The sequence below is a fragment of the Sinohyriopsis cumingii genome, chromosome 14 (assembly GCF_028554795.1).
Source record: "Sinohyriopsis cumingii isolate HCF-2022 chromosome 14, ASM2855479v2, whole genome shotgun sequence".
Taxonomy (NCBI): domain Eukaryota; kingdom Metazoa; phylum Mollusca; class Bivalvia; order Unionida; family Unionidae; genus Sinohyriopsis; species Sinohyriopsis cumingii.
Genome location: NC_142974.1, coordinates 51898503 through 51920224, shown reverse-complemented (window position 1 = coordinate 51920224; position 21722 = coordinate 51898503).

Here is a 21722-nt window from a genome sequence, read left to right as displayed (position 1 = left end):
AGTGATATCTAGTACCGGGGCATCATGCCGCAGACAAGTAGCTTAATGTCCCACCCAGTCACATTATCCTGACACCAGGCTGACCAGTCCTAACACTAACTTCTTAATGCTGAGCGCCAAGCGAGGCAGCTGTTAGTACCATTTTTGTAAGTCTTTGGTATGACTCGGCCGGGGATCGAACCCACGACCTCCCGCATCCAAGGCGGACGCTCTAACCACTAGGCCACGCAAGAACGTGACGTGTTTATGCTTTACAAAAGAAAGACAATATTGAGGGCAATATATCATTTCGCTGCTATGAAGGTCAATCAATTTTCGATCTACGTGCTGGCCTTTCATGTTTACAGAGTTTTGATATAAATTAATTGTGAATCTTTATCTGTGTTTAACTTGGATTCAATCTACATATATTTTGAAACAATTAGAATAACGATTTAATATTGAGAGACATGTTTTTATTTGGAAGCAGTGACATAGATAAGACTTTTTTGTTTAAAAGACAACTTTATCCTATACTGGATATTCACCACAAATTGCGACAGAAAGGTACGACCTACATTCAAAGCATTAACATGAATAATGATCATGTGGATGTTTACCAACACTTATTTCGAGAACTGTGTCCATTGAATTGGGGTCGTAGTTTGGTGTGTGTCATAGCCAATTCCTTTCTGGGATTTCGTCTACCAGCCGATTTCTTGTTGAATGTTTACGAATGTTTGCGAACAGTATCAAACTCATAACGGTGGTACAGTTAAATGTACACAAGATACTCATTCTGTTAAAAGCCTTGCGATTTCCATTTGAATAAAGATTCTGAAACTTTAGTCACTGAAGATTTTTACGAAGATGCATATGCATATGCAGCTTGTGACTTATAACCTCATTTGTGAGATGTACGTGACTGGGAATGTCTTGGTTTCGATGCTTGGAAAAAGTAAGTGGCAAACTATGTCAAAGATTTATGATCATGAAGTCAAACGTTCAGTGAAAAGAGTAACCTTTAAACCTGTATTCGTCACAGTGCTAGAAGAAGAATCAGAAACCGAGGAAAACCACTTGATTGAGAACAGGACTGTCATTGACACGGACATTACCGAAAGACCATTCACGTAGAACCCCTGGGTGACTGTGTCAAGTGGTGTAGAGGTTTTAAGAACATTACAAATTGTCCCTAGGACACCACACCTACGTCAGAAACAATTTTGTACAGTGACTTGTTTATATTCCTCTCTGATATTTTTGATGTATATTGTATCCATGTACTTAAACAGTTGTCTCATATATTTTTGTCTCTCGTGTTCCAATTTAAAAAGTTTGAAATAAACGTCTCCTGCAAATGTATAAAAAAGTGTCATCCCTTCCCTATTGCTACCTCTGATGTCTCTGCTCCCACTTCCTCCACTATCAAAGTCATCGACGAAAACTTAAATTGTGCTAGCTGGGAAGCCTTGTATCTTCGTCATCCCTTTATCATGTCAATTGCTGGACCGAGCGGTTCAGGCAAAACTGAATTTGTCAAACGTTTGATCGAATATAAAATCATTTGGTCAATCGTCCACCTCAAAGTGACGTGTTGTATTACAAAGAGTGGCAAACGACGTACGGTCTCCTACGAGAAAGTAAAGGAGATTACATATGTTTCTGGAAGGTATTCCTGGCGAAGATGGCGTGTAAAGCCCATCGCACCATCAATCTCAATGCTCATGACGTAGTCTTGTTTAAGAGTCCTAAAGATAAATCGCAGTGCAAGTGTTAGACAGGAGTTCGGAACTCCTTGGCTGACTCATGCATACAACAATGCTATTCAAGCTCCTCACGCCTATTTACTAGTGGATTTAAAACCCACGACCCACGATTTTTTCGTACCCATTTGTTTCACCACTGGTGCAAAGACAGAGGGCCATTCCGTATACACGTCCCCGCCTACTAAAACAAGATATATTAAAACCTCGGTCACTTTTAAGAGAGAGAGAGAGAGAGAGAATAAGTACTTTGTCACTGAAATTATGTATTTAAATTTTTATGAATGGCAAACTTTCAATTCTGAAAATGTACTCTGGTATTTTTTACTGCTAAAACAAAGTTAACATAATAAACTGTACAATATTTTTGCAACATTTTACATCTTGAAAATATTAATGGATTCTTCATTTCTAAATTCAGAGTAATAGCTTTTTAAAACTGGCAGCTTTTTCTCAGGAAATCCTATTCGCACATATTAATGCCTTGAACTCTAAACGGTAGATGCCTGTACAAAAATAAGAAAAGATCTGATAATTAGTATTACAGATTGAAACTATATAAGCAAACCCCTAATATACACTTACTTAAATCTTGAACAAAATCAGACAGCGTTCTATAATGGTTGCCAGTGATGTAATTAATGTCATGATACCAAACTGAAATCCCAGTTGAACTAGATACTAAAAATATATATGTCATATAACCCATTTTAATTCTAAATTATCTGCATGTGACAAAACATGCGAATTTGCAAGTTGCATGGCCTTTAGGACTACCTGCTCGTGAATGAATCTGTCAACACGCTTGTATTACATGTATAAATATGAATCACCTCACCAGCTAGGTTGGTACTGCAATCAGAGTAACATCATACACACTTATACACACACATAACAAGGTTTTATTGTATAATTTTTAACATGAAATCATTCAGAAGATAACGTAATAATCTTTTGTACATATTAGTATCATCACCTACAAAAAACAACTGTTCGACTTTGTACCCTGTGCTACTTTATGGATTGCTCCAATCTGCATTAAGTATTGAACTCTATTTGGCAGCCTTTTTCAAGGGCAGCACTTGCATCACTGATGGCAGTTTCTTCCTCAGTAAGTTACTCAGCTTTGTATCTTATTGGCTGAAATCAAGTTGATGTTTGTACTGAATGCACGAAGTGGTCCACCACAATTGTGTTCGATGCAATTGTACTGACACATGGATGTCTCTCTGAAAAAAAAAATTTAAAAAAAAATGTCGTCTAGGCTAATAACAGAAAGAGAAGCTGTATTTTGAAACTTTTATAATAAAGTCTTTTACCTCTACCGACCAATAAGAATTTCCAAGAATCTAAGATAAAACCATTTATTATATTTCTCTGCTGAATGCTGAAACAATTTATGATATACTAGAATATTATGATTATCAAGATGGCCACTGTAGCCATATAATGCACAAGTGTTAAGTGGTGTATTTTGGTGTTTTATTGCACATATTATTTAGTAATTTAGCACCATGGCATTTAAATATAATGCTTTTCCCATGTTGCCATTGATTGGAAATTTGTGGTGGAGGAAATTTTTTTAATTTCAGCTCGTGTTGTGTGCATGTATATATATATATATATATATATATATATATATATATATATATATATATATATATATATATATATATATATATATATATATATATATATATATATATATATATATATATATATATATATATGTATATATATATATATATGTATATATATATATATATATATATATATATATATATATATATATATATATATATATATATATATATATATATATATATATATATATATATATGTTGACCTTGTCCAAAATTGAGTTTATTTCTGCTTGACCCAAATTTACTTTTTTTAATTCTGTGTAAGCAACAAATACATAGCTAAATTATTATCTATGTGTATAGGTTTAACATCAGTATTATTATTAATAGAAGAAGTATATATGTTTATTTGGGTCTAGGTGTTGGAATTTCCTAAGTGAATTATACATCAACCAGGTTTTTATTTTGTAGACATCAGGATCATTCTAGAAGGTTAATTTCCATTTGGTAATGTGTTTTATTTTTTGTTATAGAAAATGCTAATTGTGACCAAAGGTCAAATAGAGAACTATATAATCTTTTCCATCCGTGATTAACATCTAACACTTTCATATTGTAGTAATGTTGTGTCCATAACTTCAGTTTTAGACAGGAATCTATTTTGTTCAAATTACTGAATTCAAGTGATTGTTTTCCTTGGAAATACAAATATGCTCTGATAAAATTGTTGAATAGATACATTCACTATAATTTATAGTGTATGCAGACCAAGAATTATATTTCTGTGATTCAGTGGCAGACTGTTGACACATGAACACTTTATATGCTACCACAGGAGTAGTTAAGTGGGGCACTAGAGCCTCAATGGGAATTAGCATTACAGAGACCCCTGGGCAAATATAGCCTCAATGGAACTTTAACATGGAGAAAAATCGTGGGCAAATATAGCCTCAAGGGGAATTTAACATGGGAAATAGTCTTGGGCCACTATAGCCTCAAGGGAATTGAATATGGGAAAAAAGTCTTGGGCCACTATAGCCTCAAGGGAATTGAACATGGGATTTTTTTTTTTTTTTTTAAATTTTTTTAAATTTAAATTTAAATTTATAAAAGGGGTAGGCAATTGAAAGGCTATCTCTTTTCGAGAAATATGGCTGGCCCTGAAAAGGGCCTTTGGGGTTTATGTTAATATTAATATTAACATAGATGGCATCTGTCACATCTTCTTCTTCTTCTTCTTAAACTCCTTCTAACTGCCGGTCCATACACAAGTACCCTCTTGAGACATCCTTGTCTTTCTATGTAAACTCTCCTCATCCATTGACTAGTATCTGTCCTATCAACAACAGTCCACTTGGACCTGACATACATGAGCATGTCCGTCCTAAACATCATGGAAGACACAAGGGTGGATGACTCAACTGTGGTCCACATCTTGAAGCGACGAGAATAGGTGAATCAATGCAGTGAACTGCGCTTATTTATAGGTACAGGAAGGATTGAAACGGATTGAATTCATTCACCAATCCGAACACGCGTTACAAAATTCAGCCAGCTCGCATCCAATCCGAAGAGAGCAGTCTGTGACTTCACGTGGTCTATATAGATTCGTTAGCGCTTGTGTGCAGTCAATCTATGCGACAGTGATTCAACATGACGGAAACTCAGAAAACGACCCATTGGGGTGCACCAGCAGGGGAGACTGCCCAAGGGAACAAGGACTTACTTTCAAAAGAGGTACATTGGGATTTTGTGGATTTTCTGACCTCGCTAGAATTTGTTCCGGAACCTTCGTTACCTTATTCATTACCGCAAGTGGAGAATTTTAGACAGAGACAGAAAGAAGAATTGGAGAAATTTATGCAACGACAAAAGGAAGCGGAACAAGCTTTTCTTCTACAGCAACAGCAACAGCAACAAGAAGAGGTAAGAAAAAAACAACAGCAAAAACAGCAAGAAGAAGTAGCAGCAAAGAAACAAGAGGGTGAAAATCAAACGGCTACGGTACTGTTGGACATTTTAGCGGAGTTAAGAAGTCTGAAACAAATGTATCAGACTTCTTTATCACGACCGAAGAGAATACGACCTTCCCGAGCTAAACACGCCAACCCTGTGACTAAGCCTATCGTACCACCCTTAGTGATTTCAACCCAATCATCAGAAGTAGGCCTCGGCCGTGGCAAAAGCTTAAGGCAGTTAAAGTTGATTGGTTAAACTCACCCCTACACCAAAATAAAAAGGCCCTTTTCAGGGCCACCCACTTCTCTCGAAAAGAGATAGCCTTTCAATTTGCCAATAACTCAAAAATCAACAAAAACAAAACAAACCATTTTACCCTTAAAGTACATGTCTGTGTATGAGTGCGTGAGTGTAGCTTCTTATTTTAAAATCAAAACTCAAAGACACTTACCTTATATCATTCATGTATTCTTTTATCCATCTTTTACAATCCAATTCACAATTCACCACAGAACACTTTAATTAAAAGTTCATTGACTTCTTCTTTCTCCTTGTTTAGTCTCTCTGTTTTTTGAATTTCTTCACCGTTTTTTCCTCATTTTCTTCCATTCTTCTTTTCTTCTCCTGTTTCTTTGCTTCTTTTAAATAGAATTGTATTCTTTGTTCCTCTTCTTCCTCTGAAGAATCCCTCTCTTCTTTCGAAGAATCCCTCTCTTCTTCCGAAGAATCCCTCTCTTCTTCTGAAGAATCCTTCTTTTCTTCTGACTCCTCTTGTTTCTTTTTTGGGCAATCTGGAGACCAATGTCCTTTTTCTTTACAATAATAACAGGTATCTTGACTTTTGTCTTTTTTAGCCCCTGTTTTTTTTTTGACGGTCTGGACACTCTGAAGACCAATGCCCTTTCTTCTGACAGATATAGCAAGTATCTTGACTTTTATCTCGAAAGGAAGGAGAGTAGTCCGTCGGCTGGTCTGAAGAGAATTTTCTAATCACCCCTCGCAAAGCTCTGACGAAACGTTCCATCTGGGTAGTCTCTTCCATCGTTGTGCTCGGCTTGAGAGTGAAATGAATAGTGAAAGAACAAGACACACACCCTTTTATATACGCTGGTCTGCTATGACTATAAATTAGTCTATGGTGTTTACACTTGAGTCATTTGACGTTTTGCACCCAAGATGAAACGATCCCATTCATTCGAGAAGAAAGAAGAAGAAGAAAGTAAGAGGCAGAAACGTGATCTATCGCCTCGTACCAGAGCTGAAATCTTGGCACAAATTCATGCCAGTGATTTTGAAGAGGACATGAGTGAACCAGAATTTGAAACCTCTAAACCAAGTTCGTCACCTTTAGTCAACCCTGAAAAATACTATTCCATTCGAGAGACGGAAAAGCGCTCCTCTAGAAAATTTAGAACCACGGCTTACACCTACACGGTGAAGTTTAAAGATTTCAAGGCCGACGTACCCTTGGAGAAAGCAGAACGGTTTATCACCGAGATGTGGGATTCTTTGCTCACCTCACTCAAGCGACAATGTCAACCCAAAGAAGACGATCGCTTGACACTATCCATAGATCACGACGGTTTGAAATCCCTTGTTTGGATCGAGTTTAGCAGACCCGCAGAACTAACCCCTTCCAAAATCATGGACAAGATTCAACACGTACAACAATCTAATGACCAGTTTGACATCACCGATGGTAACGCCACACTGAAAATGGCTCACGTCTCTCTTCCTCAAGGGACTGGACGCAAAAAGATGTTATTGGTGAACGAACTTCGCAGCATTAAGCGTAGCCTTGTCCAAATTCACAATCCTCAAGACCAGATGTGTTTAGCTCGAGCCATCGTGGTGGGACGAACCTATGCCAACAAGAACGACACGGCAGAATAAAAAAGAGCCTGGAAAACTATTCGACAATCGGACCGAGCCAAACAACGAAACGAAGCAGAACTCCTGTTGCAACAAGCCGGACTGTCCAAAGACACACCCTGTGGCATTCCTGAGATGCAAAAATTGCAAGATGCCCTAGCTCCACGCTACACCGTGAAAGTGCACCCTCAAGAAGTGCGCGGACCTCTGTTGTTTCGAGGCCAAGACTTTAAGGACGGAAAATACATTCATGTCTATTATCACGATGGACATTTCGATACCATTACCAGTATCACCGGATTCCTGGGATACAGTTATTACTGTGAGAAATGTGACTAAGGCCATAATAATCGAGAGCAACACAAGCATTGTGGATGGAAATGCCCAGGATGTTTAGCCTCTCCACCCTGTCTGAGCGAAGGACCAGTGCCTTGTTCGACTTGTCTGCGCACGTTTGTCAGCCCTACCTGTTACCAACAACATTTGAAAACACAAGGTTCACAGAAGAAATGTGCTTGTCAACTGCTGAGATTGTGCCCTACCTGTGGACAAGGCATATTTACCAATAATGCCAAGGCACACATATGTCGAGGAAAGAAAAAATGTCACATTTGTCACCGCATCGTGGACTTGGAACACCAATGCTACGTGCAAAAATACCAACCCCCACCAGAGAAAGAGGACGGTCACAAGAAGAAAGGCAATTTCATCTTTTTCGATTTCGAATGCATGCAAGAGACCGGCATTCACATTCCTAATTTCTGCGTGGCTCATCGAGCGTGCGAGAAGTGCATTCAAGAACCTATCTTCAGTCATTGCCCTCACTGCAGCAAGATTCCCGGAGGGCGTGAAAAAATCTTTCGGGGACCAGACAGCCGATTTTGCCCAATGGGTCTTAGATCCCATCGACTAGACGTGGAACCAAGAGGACATCGAACGTTACGGAGATTGTCATCGTCATGCCACGGTGATGGCTCACAATTTCTCCGGGTACGATGGACAGTTTCTTTTGAGGTACTATACGGAACATGGCACCGAACGTCCTAAAGTGATTTTGAACGGAGCCAAAATCATTTTCATGCAAGTGGGACAAGTGCAGTTTAAAGATTCGATGAGTTACTTGGCCATGCCTTTGAGTCGAATGCCTAAAACGTTTGGAATGACAGAAATGGCTAAAGGGTACTTTCTACACTTTTTCAATACGGAAGCCAATCAACACGCCGTTCTACCCCATTTGCCTGAGGCTCACTATTACGACCCCGACAACATGCGTACCGAACAACCAGAAGCTTTCTACGCTTGGTACCAGGCTCACGCCTCGGACCCTTTCGACTTTCAGGAAGAAATGCTAAAGTATTGTGGACATTTTACGGCGTTGCTGTGGAAAATTTCGAGAACTGTTCATGGAACACGGAGGGGTCGATCCTTTGAAAGAAGCTTGCACCATTGCCAAAGTGTGTTCCTTAGTGTATCGACAACGATTCATGCCTGAAAAGACCGTGGCTGTCATCAGTCCTCAAACGACCAACTTTGTCAAACGTCAATACTCGGTCAAAGCCCTACGTTGGTTACATTACTTGTGCGACAAGGAAGACAAATGGATTCAGCATGCCCGCAACGGAGGAGGCGAAAAGACCATCGGAACGTATTCGGTCGATGGCTGGGACTTAGAAAACCCCATGATCGTGTACGAGTTTAACGGTTGCTTATTTCACGGATGTCCCGTCTGTTACCCTGACCGTGACACTAAAAATCAGTTTTTACAACGGACCATGGAAGACTTGTACCAGGACACTTGTCAGCAGCGCCTAAAGTTAGAACAGCAAGGATACCAAGTGGTGGAAATGTGGGAACACGAGTACGATCACAGTATGCAAACCGATCCCGAGTTTAAACGCCTCGTGGAAAGTTACCAGTTCATGGACCCGTTGAACCCTAGGGATAGTTTGTACGGAGGAAGGACCAATGCCACCTGTTTGCTGTACCAAGCCGACGAAGAGAACGGAGAAGAAATCAAATACTTGGACGTGTGTTCGCTGTATCCCTACGTGTGCAAATATTGTCGCTTTCCCGTAGGGCACCCGCAATTGCTGACGGAACACATCGACCTGAAAAACATTCGACAATACGAAGGCTTGATCAAGTGCAAAGTTTTGCCTCCCACGAACCTATACCATCCCGTCTTACCTCACCATTGTCAAGGCAAACTGATGTTTCCCTTGTGCCGTACTTGTGCCGAAACGTGCAACCAGGACCAACCTTGCCATCACAGCCAGGAAGAACGTGCCTTGACGGGAACCTGGGTCAGCGTGGAATTGTTCAAAGCTCTGGACATGGGATACCAACTGTTAGAAGTGTACGAAATTTGCCACTTTCCCAAGACACAACAGTACAACAAGGGTGACCCTACTCAGAAAGGCATTTTCGCCGACTACGTGGATGCCTTTTTGAAACTGAAACAAGAAGCCAGCGGCTATCCTTCCTGGTGTCACACTCCCGAAGACCAAATACAATTCAAAGAGAAATACAACGAACAAGAAGGCATCTCTTTAGACCAAATCGAAAAAAACGAAGGCAGGCGATCGTTTGCCAAAGTGATGTTAAATTGCTTGTGGGGTAAAATGGCACAACGACCGTGTTTACCCAAGACGGAATATTTGACAGAACCTTCCCGCTACTTCCAGATGATTCACGACAAAACCAAATACATGAAACACGTGGACGTCGTTCGAGAGGATTTGATCTTGGTCAATTACGAAGAAGATCTGGACTTTGTACAAGGCGACCCTTTTGGAAATGTCATCATTGCGGCTTACGTGACAGCTCATGCTCGCTTAAAATTGTACGAAACTTTAGAACTGTTAGAAGAATGCGTCCTGTACTTTGACACGGACAGTTGCATTTACATCCATCACCCGAGTCAACATCACCCTGACATCGAAGGAGACCGTTTAGGAGCCTGGACAGACGAGCATCCCGACGACAAGATTCTAAGTTTCGTCAGTGGCGGTCCCAAAAATTACGGCTACGAATACCGTGACAAACAAGGAGAAGTGCACACGACGTGCAAAGTGAAAGGACTGACTCTGAATCATCGTACCAGTCGAGTGGTCAACTTTGGGGTATTGAAAGAAGCCTTGCAATCGGGAGAGGATGGAAACTTTAAAGTGACCACCTATCAACCGAACAAGATTGTACGTTTACCCACTCACCACATCGTCAGTCGACCCTTCGAAAAAGTCTATCAAATTGTATACCAGAAGCGAGTGCGACTTCCCAATCACTTTACGTTGCCGTACGGTCACGTCGGTATTGGTCTGTATATAAAAAGGAACCCTAAGCAAGATCGATAGTTCATTGTTCATTGAAGTAACTTACCATGTCGTTGACGAAGAAGAAACCAGATTGGTTGGGCTTGGACCCAAGAGGTGGCCCAGTATGCACGAGAGTTATTCAAGGAAAAAATTTACTTTTCAACCCGTGTTAGTAACGGTGCCAGAAGAACCCGTCACCCAGGACGGGACTGTCGTGGACAGGCCTGAAAGACCCTTTCGGGAGGACACTTGTGTGACCTTACCCCTACTATAGAACTGGTTAGAACTTTACCCAAAACATGTTGTACAGACACTTGTGTTTATTCCACGTTCATGGTTATCATGTGCCTTTTATTCTTGTACTTAAGCCTTTGGCTTTTATGTATTTTTGTCTTTCGTATTCATGTTTGAAAAAAAACATTCAATAAACGTGTTCTGAAAAACAGTATATAAACTCTTGTCTTGTTTGTTTTCGTGTCACAAGTGACATTTCTCACACTATGGCTACCTCTGCTGTCTCTGCTCCCTCTTCCTCCACTGTCAAAGTCATCGACGAACACTTAGATCGTGCCAGTTGGGAGGCTTTGTATCTTCGCCATCCCTTTAACATGCTCATTGCTGGACCTAGCGGTTCAGGCAAAACCGAATTCGTCAAACGTTTGATCGAACATAAACATCATTTGATCGATCGACCCCCTCAACGAATCGTGTGGTGTTACAAAGAGTGGCAATCGGCGTACAGCCTCTTGCGAGAAAGTCAAGGCGATTCCATCGTGTTTGTGGAAGGCATTCCTAAAGAAGACGACGGTATCGTCTCTGACTCCCGTCAAACCCATTTGGTCATTTTCGACGACATGTTAGGAGAAGACGAAGAAGAAATTAAACTGTGGTTCACGCGCAAAGGGCATCACCGTAATGGCAGTGTCGTTTACATCACCCAAAATTTGTTTCAACAAAGTAAAGCCCATCGCACCATCAGTCTCAATGCGCATTACGTGGTCTTGTTTAAAAGCCCTCGAGATAAATCGCAAGTGCAAGTCTTAGCCAAACAGTTAGGAACGCCTTGGCTGACTCAGGCGTACGACGATGCCACTCAAACGCCACACGCCTATTTACTCGTCGATTTGAAACCTACGACTCCCGAGGATTTGCGATTTCTTACCCACTTGTTTCACAACTGGTGCCAAGACGGAGGGCCTGTCCTGTACACGTCTCCGTCCTCGACTTCATTTCACTCCACATAAAAAAATCTATAAAAACCTCAGACCCTTTTTCGTCTGTCTCACTCTCAGTGCGAACATGACGTCCCTTCAGTCGCATCTTCCCGTCAAATTGTTTCGTGCCTTGTATGGCATCAGTCGAGAAAAAGATCCACAAACACGAGCTCGTGTCTTAGAAGCTAGTCTCAAAGAAGTCTTACGATGGTTCACGGTGACGGCACGTCAATTACTCCAAGGAATCATTCAGATTCCTCATCAAACCAAACGCTTTTTTGATCGAAACAAAGTCGCTTTGGTCCAACTGGCCGATCCCCGCATCGACACTCAAACCAAAAAACAAATCATTTTGAAACCTGGAGGGAGCGGTACTCTAGGAGGGGTCATCATTCGCTCACTCTTAAGATGGGATCCTAATGCCCCCAAAGTTATCCCCAAGACAAAAGTCCAACGAAGCCCCAAGAAGAAAAAGACCAGGTACCCAAGGAGAACTTCTCCAGTGGCAGGACCCTCCTCTGACCAGACACCACCACCCCGGGAAAAAAAAGAAGCCCCCAGAAAAAGAAACAGAGAAAAAGTCCCCAGAAAAAGAAAAGTCCACAGAAAACTAGTCGCAAGAGAGGCACTTCGGCCAGGACGCAACCTTACACTCGCAAACCACGACCTTCCACGGCGGTGACTGCGTCTCCGGCAGCCTCACGTTTGTCCACTTCTCCGTTAATGACACCCAGAACTGAAGAGTACTTGGAGACGTTGATCACACCAAGAACTTCTCCGTTGATGACCCCCAAAAGAACTTCCCCAGTGGCAGGACCTTCCAATTTAGTGGCAGTGACTGCTGCTCACAAAGTACCTTCTCCCAAAATCAAAGCTCAAGAAAGATCGGGCATGTTACAAAGTTTACTGGAATTGTCCAAGCAAGAACTGGCTCGATTTAGTCCGTTACGTACCCCTGCACGACGTGTCATGCCTGTCCTCAAACTAATACGACGTCAAGACAATCAGTGGCGACGCGTTCCAGTATATAAAAGGCATGTGACCAAGTCGGGTATCAGTGTTTTTTGGTGCTCCTGAAGACTCAAAGATGTCACCCTCCAGAAAACCCCAAGGAAAGAAAAGGAAAGGACTGCCACCACGTTTAGCCAAACATGGGGACATGTTATCTGTCCTGTCCAAAGCTTCTCCACCCCTACGAAAAAAACTCATTCAAACGGCCTCCAAAGAGGTCATCGATACCGTGTGCGAATGTTGTTTGAACGTTTTGAAAGGCACGATCCCTTTGTCCAAACACCAGAAACAATGCTTAGGCAAACATCGTCACGTTCTTCGCCAAATGGTTCAAAAGAAAATTCCCATTCGTCAAAAAAAGAAGATGTTAGTGCAACGTGGAGGTATTTTACCTCTCTTGTTAGGCCCCATACTGAAAGGAGTCTTGGGAACCATGTTGGGAGGACTGGTGGGAGCAAGATAAAAAGGCCTCGGAAGTTCCAAGATCTCAGAATCGACCCCTGACAACCCCATGGAAGGACGAAAACTAGCTTTAGTGCCTTACAAACGATGGATGGAATACCATCGGTGGCAAGAACAACGCACCCCGCATTTACCTCCCAATCCCCATTTGAGCGAAATGTCCCAGTTACAACACGAATTGCAGTCCTTGATGGATCACCAAGATTTGTCCGAAACAGAAAAATCGCAAAAGTACGGTCAACTCTTGCAACGACTGCAACTCTTTCACCAGAAAGCTTTAGACGAAACAGCTCTACCCACTCTGAAAGATTTTAAGACCTTGATGAAACGTCCAGCGCCATCACCAGTATCAGTACCAGTACCACCAGTACCAGTGACCAAGACAGAAAAAGGAAAAGAAGAAGAAGAAGGGTTTCAAACTCCACCAGAAAAAGTACGCAAGTTAACAACACCACCTACCTCCAGAATTGGATGGATTAAAAAGATGAAAATAGAGAATGTGAGAATGTTAAAAATCACTGAAGACCTGATAGAAGAGCTCTTCAGAGAAGAAATGAACAGGGAAAAAGAAGAATGGACAGAGAAGTACAGACTTCAGAGACAGCAGCAACAGCAGCAACAACAACAACAGCAGCAGCAACCTGAAGCTGACAGAGGCTTTGTCGATTGTCGTATCGACACCAAAGAGTTCTTCTTCTCTTTTCGAAGAAGCAGACCTATCGCCAGAAAGTCTATCCTCAGAGGACATCGCATTCTTAGAAACTAAAAAGGAATGCCATAGCAAACAAAAAAACAGCCCTTTTCAGGGCTACCCAATACTCCACAAAAGAAATAACAATCCATTTGCCAATGTGTGTAGGTAGTAGTAGTGTGAAAATAAACACTAACTCTTTTTTTTTAAAAAATGTGAGGGTATGTGTTTGTGCGTTTGTGTTTGTAAGTGGTTAAGTAAGTTGGTATGGATAGTAGATTAAAATGATGTCTTTTTTTTTGGTGTTTGAGGTGTAAATTTGGGGTTAGATTGGATTGCTTTGCGTATGTGGATAGTCTATTGAAGTGATTTATAAAAAATTTTAAAATAGTGATGGGTAGCATAAAAAAGTGAGTGAGTGTTTCTTTTAGGTCCGCGCGTTGTTTCTTTTGGTCATGATCTAGGTAAGATCAATTTTATGTTTCTTAGGGGGATGTTTTCCTTCACGTCCGCGCTTTCACTATAAATTGAAACTCGCTGGGCAGTCTAGCTACCCTTGTTGATTGATCAACACCAAAAATGAACACGAGACTGTCTAAACTGTTGGAATTTCATGTGCATCTGGAATATGCCAGGCGCCTGTTGAATGAACTGGCCGCGGAAGCCATTGTGGAAGACGGAAGGATGAGAGAGGAGGAGGAAAGAAGAAATAAAGAAGAGGAGAGAAGATATAAAGAAGAAGAGGAAAGAAGATACAAAGAGGAGGAGAGAAGATACAAAGAAGAGGAGGAGGAAAAGGAGAGAAGAAGAAAAAATTTCAGAATCCCAGAAACCGAAAATTGGGATTCTGAAGCCACATATCCTGCCTCTGCTCTCTCCCCCAAAAAGGTAAAAAGTAACTGGGGGACAAGATGTGTATGTGGCGCCAGGCCTGGAAGGTGCCACCATTAACCAGGTGTCCATGAAGTTCCCAAAAAAACAGCCCTTTTCAGGGCTACCCAATACTCTAGAAAAGAAATAACGATCGATTTGCCAATGTGTGTAGGTAGAGTAGTGTGATTATAAACACTAACTCTTTTTGAAAAAAATGTGAGGGCATGTGTTTGTGTGATGGTGTTTGTAAGAGCTAAGGTATGGTTGTGTGAATAGTAGATTATGGGTTTCTTTATTGTTTATTTTGTGTGTTTGTGTTTGTGTTTGTAACTGCTCACGTAAGTTTGTGTAAATAGTAGATTATGGGTTTGTTTATTGTTTCTTAGCGTATGTGGAGAGTATAGTTTTGGTTTTATTATATGAAATGAGAAAGTAGGGGGATGTTTTCCTTCACGTCCGCGCATTGTTTGGTCATGATCTAGGTAAGATCAATTTTATGTTTTTTAGGGGATGTTTTCCATCACGTCTGCGCTTTCACTATAAGAACCCACAAAGTTTGATGTTGGAACCATTCTAAGGAATAACTGAGACAAAAATGACTCAAGTATCAGTTCTATTCAATTTATTGAGAGACATCTATTTCTGGATAATGGATGTAGAATATGTTTTAGGAAGAATAGAAGAGGAATGGAGGCATGGAGATATGAAAGACTTTGTAACGAGTCAAGTTCAAGGCCTAAAGACAGCAAGAGATATCATAGCAGGGATGATTGAAGAAGAAGTCAGTAAGTCAAGAGGCTTCATTAACCCACCTTACTTCAGAGTGGGAAGTTTGAAGGAAGCACTGGATTATGTCATCCAAGTCCGGTGCTTCCTAGAAAAAATATTGTACTGGACAGAGTGGAGAAATGTAAAATGGGGATTGGAAAAGGTGAAGAAAGGGGAAGATCTGATGAGAAAAGTAATGGAGGAAGAAGTAGAGAAGATTAAAGTGAAATGGAGGGAAGAAAGAAAAGATGTGGAAAGCAAAAAGAAACAGATAGAGTTTTAGAGGATGAATGAGAATTGGATCAAAGTCCAGGAAAAGTTTAGAGCCTTGGGCCATCCAGACTGGATGCCAGAGGAGAAAAAGAAGAAGAAAGGAATAATGGAAAAAGTGAGGACTTGGTGGAAGAAGTTAAGGAGTTAGAAGAAGAAGAAGAAACCCAAAGGCCCGTTTCAGGGCCAGCCATATTTCTCGAAAAGAGATAGCCTTTCAATTGCCTACCCCTTTTTTAAATTTAAATTTAAATTTAAAAAAATTTAAAAAAAAAAAAATCCCATGTTCAATTCCCTTGAGGCTATAGTGGCCCAAGACTTTTTTCCCATATTCAATTCCCCTTGAGGCTATAGTGGCCCAAGACTATTTCCCATGTTAAATTCCCCTTGAGGCTATATTTGCCCACGATTTTTCTCCATGTTAAATTTCCATTGAGGCTATATTTGCCCAGGGGTCTCTGTAATGCTAATTCCCATTGAGGCTCTAGTGCCCCACTTAACTACTCACAGGGCTTAAATTACTAGGACTTGATTATTATTTGGGGATTTAAAATCGTAATAACGTAGTTATTTTTTCTCATTTTCACTTTGTTTTCTTGCAAATAAAAATATTTTTGAATTTGCAAGGCATGTTGTCTTTCACTCTTTCACTCTTTAATGTTCCTTATTTTAAGATCGGGGCCCCGAGTGGCCGAGTGGTCTAAAGCGCTCTTCGTTACGGATCACTGCCATCTCACCTCTGTCTGCGGCGGTTCGAGTCTAAGATTCAGCCAATGTGGGCATGTGAGAAAGCTTGCCAGTAGCTTCTCGTGGGTCGGTGGTTCTTTCCGGGGTTTTCCGGGTTCTTCCTCCACCATTAATACTGGCCGCCATGTATAGCCTATCGTGCTGAAAAATGGCGTTAAACCCCACAACAACAACAACAATTTTAAGATCATAGACTGGTAACAATTAAATATGATGCAGGGGATATAACAGCTTAGCGTGAAGACAACCATTGACTAAATATCTCAGTTGCAATTACGTACTTTCTGACCGCCTTGAAAATCAACTAATTTATATTGAGCAACTGCAAGAGATTATCCATTATCAAGTTTATATTGTTAACACTGGGCAAAAGTCCTATTCAGTTTCAGACAATACAATGTTTTACTATCTAAAACAAAATAAGTTGTAGAAATAGAATTTCATCCAGATATTCCGATATTTTCATTAAACAAGAAAACCAAAAGACGCTGAAACTATTTTGTATATTTATTATTACTATTCTAATAAATGGTATTATTCCAGGCTATCTATTTGGTATATATGCAGTCCTTTTTGACCACCTCCCATCTGTTGCATAGTTTACTTTTTTTGCCCGTCCCAGGTGTGTATGTATGCCTTTGATTAATCCCCTTCCCTTTCAAACACTGTCAATTTGTTTTTGCATTTCATATGAAATGTGAGTTTCCTTAATACATATTTGCATGAGTGAGTCTCTGTTTTAATGTAACCGATGTGATCTTTCACTGCACTGTATTTGATGATCTAATTCCGTACATTGGAATTACATCTCTTTGATCAAATACATACAATAATTCCTCCTTTTCATTTCTTCAACTTTTTTAGAAATATTAAACTGTACATTGCAAATAGTGCAGACAACAGTTTGGACTGTAAAACATCATCTAGGAAACCCAAAAAGGGCACATGGGGTCTTCTCATTGCTTACAATATACCTATCATGTATGTACTATAACAAAAATACAAGGGAGGACAACTCTCTCCATTCTTACAAAAACTTGTATGGTCATGACCGCGCCCACTGAATGAGGAATGATAATGTCGGGGACATGCTGCCAAGCGAAGTGGGCGATTAAATCACCTAAAAAATGAAATATTCGCCTTGTCCTGTAGGGAAAACAAAAATACCTTCGCCCTGACATTTTTTAGATGTGCATTAAGTGACTGTTCGTTTTGAGATGCTCCCTCGCCATAGCTAGTTAATTCCGATGTTGTATGTAGGCGTCAAACATCACATAGCTTGTGTTGACTTCAGCTGCACCGACAAACTCTTGCACATTCACAGGCATGCAGTTTTGGATAGTTGATTCACCATTAACCTCTACAAAAGTAAGTTATAGCAGAGATGTGTTCTTCATGTCTCTGTGTATCGCAACTATCACTTACCGATTTCCGCAAAGTTATGTTTTGATGATAAAAACATACAATGTTTTGTTTCGAAACTTAAACATGCAAATAGCAATTTGTGTTGTAAGAACAGAATTGTTGACCTGCAGATTTTAATTGCAGTGTGTCCTTCATTTTCTTCATAAAATCAGATTGAAACCATAAATGAATATGGCAGTTGGGTTTAACGGTATACATCGCTTAGGCAGATAAAGCAGCCACTCCCTCGTGGTGATAGTATCGTCCATCAATATCAACAGAGTGTGTGTGTGGGGGGGGGGAGTATTGTATCACATCGCTGTGCCCGGGAATAACCACTTTGTTAGATTGTATTCATAAACATTTGGGCAAATTTATTAAGGAAAATACTGAACTCAAAAAGCAGAGGCTATTCAAGTTTAGCATTAGGACCCGTGATATTAACGAAGCCATGTTTTAGAATTCGAGAAGCAGCGTAAGGTCAAAACTGTTTTCACTCATTTTTTATTAAATTAAGGGGAAAAAAACCAGCTAAGCAAACACTGTTATCCAATGCATGTTGTCACTACAAGTAGCAGAGAAATAATAAAACTATAAATTTGCAATCCTATCAATGGACTGTTGCAACAAATGTAGAGTGTTACTGGTAACATCAAGAAATCCCGTTTCTAAAAACAAATGCACTCCGATGTTTGGCTGTTTCATTTCGGTTGGAAAGAAGGTTTTCACTTCATTCATATAGCGATTTTAATGCTTGATTGTATTATCAATGAATAGTTAAGGTAATGTTTTGTATGCAACAAGAAAATTGCGACGAACAAAATGGTACGAAGACAACTGTGCATTTGCTCATGTACATGTTACAGGGTTTTTACAAACAAGTTTACAAGTTATTTTCAACTGCCATTTTATAGTGAACTTTCATGAAGTAAACAAAATATGATTAAAGGGTAGATGGTAAAATATTTTTGCTAACTTGCAACTAGAATGCTGTAATCTAGTTACTCCTAAAAGTTACAATTCACTAAAAGGTATATTTTCTACAGTGCTCATAAGTCATGTGGCCAAAATACACTGCATATATAAATATGTTCATTTTTATACGAGTACAAAATGTGTTTATAATATACATACAATTCGGAAAGTTTCTACTTGAAAATAAAATATTGCTCATAACCGAAACGAAATGCAGATATGCATAACGATACACAGAGAGCATAATTCAAATAAGAGAATGAAAACACACACACACACACACACACACACACACACACACACATATATATATATATATATATATATATATATATATATATATATATATATATATATATATATATATATATATATATATGAGAAACTTATATTGAAGCCAGTGAGTAGGTGGGTGATAGATCATTATTCACTCAATCTTATAGTTATTTATACATAGCAATAAAGCTATCCATACCTAAATAAAAGTAACTTTTAAGGTGATCTAAGTGAAAATGTGTTTTTTCATTGAAGTTTCACATTCTTAAAAGGTAAGTTATTAACAATATGGTGGTCAGTTATAGCTTCTATACTAGCTGATTCTTTTTACAGCTTTCTGCTTAGTATCCTGCCATCTTATTTTCTCTATAAAATTTAAGCACAACAGTCCCATAGTACAGAATCAAGTTGAATTAAACATTGTTGACTTGATATGTTTAGATTTTGACTATATAGATGTCATGTTCTAAACTTGTAGACAGTACACCACTGTTTTGTCATGTTCATAATCTCCAAAATAAAGATGGCCTATTGCATAACTGCTGCTGTACATGCAAGTTTTATTCACTTAACTAATATACATAACGAGTGCACTAGACCCTTTGTGAGATGATATGTGTTAGCTTCTGTGTGAATTTTATGCTAGCTTTGGATTAAACTTTGCATTGTTAGGGTCTGTCCATTTAGTACTGTGTGTACACAAGGAAGGGGGAAGGGGTGTGAAGTTTACATATGCGTGCGTGGGTGAGGGAGGGAATAAGACCATGTAGTACATATACGCCTAATATCAAACTTTATTATAGCTACAATAAAGCCTATTTGTCTTAGCCAAAAACAAAGAACCGATTGAGTTGCACATCTTTCAATGTGTTGCCAAAATCATCAATGAAATAAATTATACATAGGTGCAGTGTTGGCTAATGAGAGGGCAGTCATCCATTCAGCACATTCAGGGGTCAAGCTATACTTGAATTTTAGGTAGAAGTGACTTCTCATTTATATGCCTTCGTCGGGCGAACATAATCATCCCCCGCATCCAACTTCAAGAAGTTGTCATTCAGGACGCCGTCTAAGGGACACCACTGTTTCCACATGACAAGTTGTCATCCTTGATCTATGCAGTCCTATTAACTCCAGTCAAAATTAACTACGAGAAATCAAAGTAAAACAGTTGTTTCCAGCCCAAGAGTTTATATTATAGAAAAAGGATAATCTTCTGAATTGTACCCCCACCATAGTCAATAAGCAATACTAAATTAATTGGGTGTCAGGTTTTACAGATTTAGGAAGTTGGCGACATTGTCCTCTACACATTGGTGACTGCAAGCAAGCATACATGTCAATCGTACAAGAAGAATACCCCAATGTCAGACTTGGTATCAAGTCTTCATCTCCACCACCGTGATTTATTTCAGTGAGTATAGGTGATTGCTGAATATTCTGCCTATTTCTGTATAATTTATTTGAATCGTGGATAAATGTGTACAGTATGCATACAGAAGTTTGACTAGGTCATACGTTTAATCCAGTTTATTGCGTAAGGAGTCTTTATCAAATAAAGTGTCAGTAGTGTATGGGATTGTTGTGTCAAATAGTGAAAGAGAAATAATGTACCTATTGGTCAAAACAATTATATCTTATTGGGATTAGTCATCGATTTAGGGAACAGTGACCTATTATAAGAGGACACCATCTTAATCTCTTAACAAGGTTATGCAGCAGTTATTTTTGTTTGCGATTTTACAATTAGCCATGATGCACCTTGATGTAGATGTCAGTGATGAAACTCATGTAAAATGTCAACTATTTATCCTACACACAGCATTTGCTTGAAATGATGCTTCATGTATTTCCAAATTTGCAATTACGCTACTAAATAAATATGTAACTTTGCGATCGCTTAACTAATAACTGTTTCTTTAACTATTCAATAAGTTTACTAATTAATGATTGTGTAACCATGCATCCACTCTACTTAAGGTTTGTGTAACCATGCATCCACTCTACTAGTTAATGATTTTGTGATGTCATGGAAAATAGAATTTAAAAATGAAACTCCTCTAATACTTTAATAATATAAGCCTGGATGACAATTGACAAAACATGCCAAAGTACTGCCATGGAAAACAAAGTATATGGGCCATAACTCCTGTAAATGTTGGTAAGTAATATTGGAAATCAAACTCAGTAATGTTCTAATTTAATAAACTGCTGCATGACACATTACTTGAAATCCAACAATGCATAGTAATAATGATATGTTGCATATGTCATTGCGTTAGAAAGACGGGATATTGGGTGGATAACTCCTATAAATAATGTAATTAATCGTTAGAATTCAAGATCATTCCAGGTCTAAGCAATACAAACTGAATCCTAAATCTGGTAAAAACCTGTGCATACTTATCTTGCAGAATAAACCAAAGTTAGGAATCCTGTCAGCTTTATGTCAGAACTACTCTAAACAATGACCCAATATGTTAAAATTCAATTCACTTGAGATCTTAGAAATATAAAACTGCAAAATTGCAACCAGTTATTTTCTAGATCCAGTTATT